Genomic DNA, 7,813 nt, shown 5'->3' with positions numbered 1-7,813 from the left:
ACATTCTGACCATACAACCTTGGTACATTCAACTTTAGATCTTATTAATTTTTAGGTCTCATTATGTGCTACGCTTTTTCTTTTCTCTTTCTAGGACAAAAATAAATTGAGTTGGGAGTACCCATCCTGCTCTTTCTCATTTCACATTTTAATAATTTATTCTTCCTATACCAGAGATGCTAAACAGGTACAACAATATAAAGTTATGCAGAAGAGGTGTGCTTTGGGGCTAAATCATTTAGGGAGCGTGGTTTGTGACATGCATAGTAAAATGAATGCTGCGTAGATATAGTAAGTTGTGCAGTTCACTTAGAGAACAGAAATAGACGCTGTGAATGACTTAAAGTGGAAGTCCAGTCAAAAATTATTTTTTTTCTATTAATTATATTATTATTATTTCGGGTACTTATATAGCGCTGTCAATTTACGCAGCGCTTTACATATACATTGTACAAGTGGTGGGGGAAATGGACAGTGGGATTATAACGGTGCCAGGGAAAAATATGAAAGTAGAGTAGTACCAATAAGATTACAAAAATACTTTATTGAACAAATTTTAACACATACAAAAAAACGCATAAGTAAAATCTTGGATGCAGTTTACACATCAATTTAACAATGTCAAATGCAATGGATTGGGCCAGGTGGAGATGGCCTTCAAAACAAAAGCTCTGTTCCTACATGTTTCGCCAAGACATTGGCTTCATCAGGGAATAATATGAGCCTGTTGCAATGATGAAGATCTATGCACAAAAATAGAAAAAAACAAGTAAAAAACTAGACAAGGAAAAACAATTATGGGAGAACATGTGGTAGAGATTGGGATAAGTGGCTGGACTGGGTCCCATAGGGGGGTGACCTGGAAAAACCTCCACGCGTGCAGGTACGTACCTGCAAACCAGACACCCGGGCTGGGCCCGGCAGAGAGCACCCCAGCTGGAGGCAGATCAGGCTGCACCGTATCTATGACTGCAGGGGGCTTACAAATGACCTGGCAATCAGATATAATTTTAATTAAGAATTGTTGGACAAAGGAAGAGCTAAAAAAATGTATATATATCACGTACAATTTATTGCGAGTGAGTGGAATACTACCACATCTAATAAATAGGGCATCAAAGCTGCAAAGATTTACAATTAAAAACAAGTTTGTAGAAAAGAGGGGAATGCCTGGAAATCTTGGAAGATGATGCTCAGAATGGAGATGTTTGTCTAGAAAAATAATGAAGGGTTGAGGACGGGTACAATGTAATCATTGAAAAAAAGGTTATACCATCACTGGTGTGTGGGGTAAGGATAGTGATTAGAAGGAGGGCTTACCTAGAACACTAATCAGATTGGTGTGGGTGTCAGTGAAAGAAACTCTTCACACAGATGAGTAATGCAGGTTGGGATAGTAGATAACAGGAAATTATTGCATCCTGAGATGGAATAAATAGGACTAAATTAGGGAGAGGAGAGTGCCTAAGATATACCGAGGGGTGGGAAGCGATATAGACGTACCTCATAGCTGTAGAGTGGCTGCAACAGGCGTTCTTCATGTCCAGCTGGCAATGTGGACAGGCCGGCTTATGCAAGTCCCCCACACCTGATCGGATCAGCCGGTCAGGTGTGCGGACGCTAACGTGTGGCGTCCGCGGCACCACCACTGGAGCCTACAAGGTCCAAGGTGCACCGCGGGCGTGCGCTCCGATCGCCTGACCCCCGCCTGCGGCCAATGGGGAAGTGGAAGGTGCCGTCAGTGGGAATCTGACAGCAGAGCCACATCCCCAGGCGCTGATGGTATGCAAGAGACCAAGTGGAACGGGTGGTGCGCGGACGCCAATGGGCAGACAAGGAATTGTACTGCCCTTGGCGTCCGTACAGTCAACAACAATACATGCCTAAATACCCACAGCGAGGAGTGAATCTCCAACCCATACCCGGGAAGAGAGGCTAACAGGCACAGCCAAGGCAACGGGGGAGGGAGGAACCCTCCAATGGGAAGAAAGGGACGCGTGGGGGGGGAATGCCAAGGGTAAGGGTTCCCCCCTACAAGCCCCGATCCCCAGAAGGAAGGAAGGGGACACGAGGGAGGAAGGGGAATGGGAACCACTGTTAGTGACGCAAATTGGAAAAAATAGGGAAAAATACATTGGCCAATTGTATTCCTTCAGGTGACTTCAGTGCTCGGCAAAACAGGTGACTGGTAGTGCTCCCCCCGTCAGGTCCCCACTCACTCCACAGAAGGGGTTAAGTGTGTCCTACGTGTGTCACGACACTGATCACCGCTAAAAGGTTGGCAGTGTTTTCTGTGATGGAGAGATGTGGGGTAGATCTGGTCTGTCTGCAGGAAACCCACCTAACCAAGGATACCATTCAGCAGCTACAGATGAAAAAATTTCAACACCAATTTCATGCACTTCACTCCTCTTTTAGTAGGGGGGTGAGCATCTTGGTGAAAGCTGGGGTAAAATTTTCCTGCAGACAGGTCAGTATAGATGAGCTGGGTAGATATATCTTTCTACTCTGTTCCATTGATGGTGTCATGTATGTGGTGGCAAATATATACATCCCTCCGCCATTTAATCTGGATGCACTGCTTAAATTGTACAATTTTCTGCTAGATAAAAAAGAGTGCCCAATTGTAGTCGTAGGAGACTTTAATGAGGTCCTAGACAAAAGGCTGGATAGATTCCCGCTACGAAAATCCTCAGAGGATTCAGGGAGGAGCCGGTTAAGTCTATTTTTGGAGGAAGTGGGGCTAGTAGATCTGCTGCTCTGCGTCATACTCCACGCTCTCAAGGATAGATCTAGTCCTGGGAAATGACAGGGCACTCCAGATGCTAGAAAAAATAACGTATTGGCCGAGAGGCATTTCAGATCATTCCCACATGGTGGCTACACTAAATCTAGGAGAGCCTAGACCCCGGAAGAGTTGGAGTATAAGCCCGTACTGGTTCGAAGTAATTAAAAAATCAGATGGGATTCCCCCCATCCTAAGGGAGTTTGTTGAGCTCAATCAGGGAACGGTGTCCCCCCCTGTGCTATGGGACACCCTCAAGGCGTTTCTTAGAGGGGTTCTAATACAGCAGATGGCTAAATTCAATAAAGAGGCTGGGAGTGAGGAAGAGAGCTCTCTGAGGGACGCTCTTGAGGCCGAAAATAATTTTATTAGAAATCCAACCCCGGAGTCGGAAAGCACTTGGCAAGAGAAACAACAAAAGTATAAATTAGTGCTCATGCAGAAAGCTGAGACTAGGTGCCTACTTCATAGACAGGAATTTATGGTGGAGGGCGAGAGAATGGGAAGGACACTGGCTATGCTAGTAAAATCAAACGCAGCTCCTTCCACGGTCCTCGCCATTAGATCGCAGAGTGGAGATATAGTATCAAGCACCCCAAAAATAGTACAAGCCTTCAGGGATTATTATAAAAAACTCTACTCCTCGCAGAAAAAGGGTAAGGAGGCTAAGATGGAGGACTTTCTGGGGGGCTGTCGACCCCCACCATATCACAGGAAGAAGGGGCCACATTAGATTCTCCAATAACGGTAGCAGAATTACATCAAGCAGTGGCGGGCATGGCAAGCCTCAAGTCACCCGGGCCTGATGGTCTTCCAATCGAGACATATAAACACTACGGCGAAGTGTTGATCCCTGAACTACTAAAAGCTCTGGGGGGGGGGGGCGCTTGAGGGGGGTCAGCTGCCTGCATCAATGCTAGAAGCAACAATCATTGTGCTACAGAAAGAAGGGAAAGACCCACTGGACGTGGCCGCCTGTAGACCAATCTCTCTTCTGTGCACTGATGTAAAAATTCTGGCAGCAAGATTGAACGGAGTTATTCATAAATTGATTCATGAGGACCAGGCGGGTTTTATAGCCAACAGATCTACGAGCCTGAACATTAGAAGAGCGTTTTTGAACTTACGGTCTCCAACGGAGAATGTGGGCTCGAGAGCGTTAATGACCCTTGATGTATCCAAGGCATTTGATAGCGTGGAGTGGGGTTACATATGGCGCGTGCTGGAGAAATTTGGATTTGGCCCGTCCTTTTTAGGATGGATTAGAATGCTATATACCTGCCCTAAGGCAAGATTAAAAATTAATAACGAATTTTCGGACTGGTTTGAGTTGGAAAGGGGGACGAGGCAGGGGTGTCCACTCTCCCCTCTGCTGTTTGCGTTGGCGATGGAACCCCTGGCCATCTCCATAAGGGAAAGCAGTGCGATAACTGGCTTCCAGAGAAAATCAGGCGAGGAAAAAATCGCGCTCTATGCGGATGACATCTTGTTATTCCTGGGGGATTCGAGAAATTCACTACTGGGGGCGATGAGGATAGTGGAAGACTTCGGTAGTTTCTCTGGCCTAGAGATAAACTGGGAGAAATCCGAGTTCTTGCCGATAGACCCCATTAGTGAGTTAATAGCATGTGATATACCCCAGATGATAATGGTGGATGCCCTGAAATACCTGGGAATTGTTCTGACGAAGGATCCCACCTTATATATCAGCAAAAACCTTGTTCCTCTTTTAACAAAATTTAAACAAAAAATAGGAATTTGGAGACGTCTGCCTCTGTCAGCCGCAGGAAGATGTAACTTAATAAAAATGGTATGGATGCCACAATTGCTATATGTTCTGCACAACTCTCCAGTCTGGATTGGCAAGAGGTGGTTTAAAAGAATTGATAGCCTCTTTAGGGAATTGATATGGAAGGGGAAGCAAGCCAGGATTCGTCTTCGAGTGCTCCAGCTTCTCACTCGGGAGGGGGGCTTTGCCCTCCCACATCCTGAGCGCTATTTTTTGTCAATTCAGCTGCAGCAGTTATTGGGATGTGGGATACCGAAAGGAGGCACTCCCAATGGCAAGTTGCTATTGCTAAGTGCCCCACATAACACAATAATTGAAGCTCTAGAGGCGGACATGTTCCATGACGAATTTCCAACTATTAAACTGTTAACTAAACTCTGGAAAACAGTTAAGAAAATGATGAGGTATGAAGATCCAACAGTCTACTCTCCTATTTGGAACAATCGCAATTTACAGGAAGTCCTTAAAATAGGCACATTCAGAGAGTGGGAGAATCTTGGCATCAGAAGGCTAAGTCAACTTTATAACGGCACCAAGTTAAAGAAATTTCCTGAACTAGCCGGGGAATTTAAGTTACCACGGAGTTCTCTCTTTCTGTATTTCCAGCTAGAACATGCCCTTAAAGCTCAATTTAAAGCCCAGAATCTGAGATGGGAAGAAATGCCTCTATTTCAGAGCATAATGCAGGTAACCCCTACTAGAGGGATAATATCAAGAATTTATGATCAATTAAGTAAATCAGACAACAGCGGGGGGATACTTCACGGGCTAAAGGCTAAATGGGAAGAGGATATAGGAGGAATGACCCAGGAACAATGGGTGAGAACCTTGGAGTTGGGAGTTCAGGTCTCTGTGTCCCCTTCACAGCGGCTCTCACATCTGTTGTTGCTAAATAGAGCCTACTATACACCTAAAAGACTTTTCAAGTTTGGGAGAAGGCCTAATGACAACTGTCCCAGATGTCGGGGAACGGGAGATCTCATCCATATGTTGTGGAGGTGTCCCAAACTGTTTAGATACTGGGAGGAGGTAACTGGGAATTTGGGAAATATTTTTGGTACTACAGTGGTAAAGGAGGCTATAGTCTGTATTCTGGGGCATAGAAGAGTGATGGGAGAGAGACTGAGCACCACGCTTGCCATCACGCGGGCTTTGTTTCAGGCCAGGAAGATGATAACACTAAGATGGCAATCAAAGGACCCCCCCTTGGTGAAAGATTGGATCTCTACTATTAACGAAACCCTGGGTAGGGAAAGATTGGAGTACATAAAGAGAGGCAACCTTCAGGAATTTGAAAGTATGTGGAAGCCAAGGATAGAGAAAGTAGGGCGCCCCTAATAGGGGGCAAGGCGCAGGATAAGACCAAGAGATGGGCTTAACATAGATATATGGGTAATTGGAACCCTTGATGACAATGAGTGCTACAGTGAAGTGGTTTTGATATGTATATTTTTAGCCAAACAAACAATCTAGATGGGCGCATGTTAAACATTGGGGGAGGGTGGGGGGGGTGGACGTGGGAACAGGTAATTTTCTCGTGTAACACCGGTTAGGTCAGTAGACAACAGGCACGGGGAGCCCATAAGTTTGCTCTTATATATCCTTCTTTTTTTTTTCTCTTGCTTGTTTCTCTTTTTCCTTTTATTCGTTCCTTTTTTCTCCAAACTGGCTCAGAAAAAGATAAAGCTTCACTTTATATCGGACCATAGCATAGCCATAGCTGAGCTTAGGAGGTTGGAGTGATAAGGGATTTGCTGGTAAAGTTATGTAATAAAGTTTGTATAGTGTTGGCATAAAAGGAAATGAGGAAATGCATAATCCACTATGATGTGAACCTGAGAAGGCGACAGTTAATGAACATCGAGCTGATTTAGCCCTCTATTTATTGGCCATCAGGTCAAAAAATAGACGACCTAAAACATACAAGTGTTACACAAAGGTAATCTTGCTCTCCAACCATATATTAAAGAATATTACAAATAAACCATAAAACTCAAAACATGAAAAATAAAAAATCAACCAAAGTGCAAGTCCCAAGATATGAGAAAAAAAGTGCAGTTGCAAAATGGCCAATTGTATTCCTTCAGGTGACTTCAGTGCTCGGCAAAACAGGTGACTGGTAGTGCTCCCCCCGTCAGGTCCCCACTCACTCCGCAGAAGGGGTTAAGTGTGTCCTACGTGTGTCACGACACTGATCACCGCTCCCGATCACAGGGAGAGGTGATCAGTGTCCTGTCACTAGGAAGAATGGGGAAATGCTTGTTTACATCAGCATTTCCCCGTTCTTCCTCTCCGTGAGATGATCGTGGGAATCCCTGCGGACATCGAGTCGCCCACATTGCCGCGTCTTAAAGGGCAACGTACAGGTACGTTAATATGCCTGTACGTGCCATTCTGCCGACGTATATCGGCGTGAGTCGGTCGGCAAGGGGTTAAAAACATGGTAAACACTGTATATTACTAATTCTCCAAGGGTATGCAAACTTTTGAGCACAACTGTACAGTGCCCACAGAAGAACTTGAACAAACTCTGGAGTTCTGGATTTGAGAGCGGAAACTACATGTCTGAAGTTCAACAGTTCATTAAAAAATGATTGTGAGAGTGGAGCAAGAAGAGTTGGAAGCATCAGTCTTTGATCTTCAACACGGGGACAAAGTGCTAGTCTGATGTAAAGGAATACACCAATAAGGAAAATTGCGAACACACTGGAAAGAAGTCCCTGGAGTTGTCCTACAACAGCCTATGCCTAGGCCTTTGCCAGCCTATGTACCATATACAGTGAGAAGGAACCTAAGAAAACCCCAGATGCCTACACTGTAAACTCCTCAACCCCCCTAAACCCACAGAGAGACCCATAAGGGGGATTTCAAAGAACCTGTCCAAGCTTGTGAGCGAAAAACATCTTTCTTAGACACTCCTGGACAATTAATACATCCTGACAATATTACACAGACCAATTGTTATCCAGCCCAGATCCATGCTCTCACTGTGGGGCCCTCTGAACCACCATCCACTGCTGCACCTGAAGACAGAGACATGTCACCTTTTGTCCCAGAAGATGGAACTGAGAATCTTGAGTCTTATAAATACTATGCTATGTAGCCATGCTACCCTGATTAAACCACATAGCTCTGGAAAGTCCATGTTTGTGCAGCTTTCATAATCTGTTTTGCATTATTCTAAAGTTTATGCATTCTCTTTGCCATTCAGGTCCTGTTTTGTATTATGTTTTGTATTA

The sequence above is a fragment of the Aquarana catesbeiana genome, linkage group LG11 (genome assembly GCF_042186555.1).
Source record: "Aquarana catesbeiana isolate 2022-GZ linkage group LG11, ASM4218655v1, whole genome shotgun sequence".
NCBI lineage: Eukaryota > Metazoa > Chordata > Amphibia > Anura > Ranidae > Aquarana > Aquarana catesbeiana.
This window is presented reverse-complemented; position numbering follows the sequence as displayed.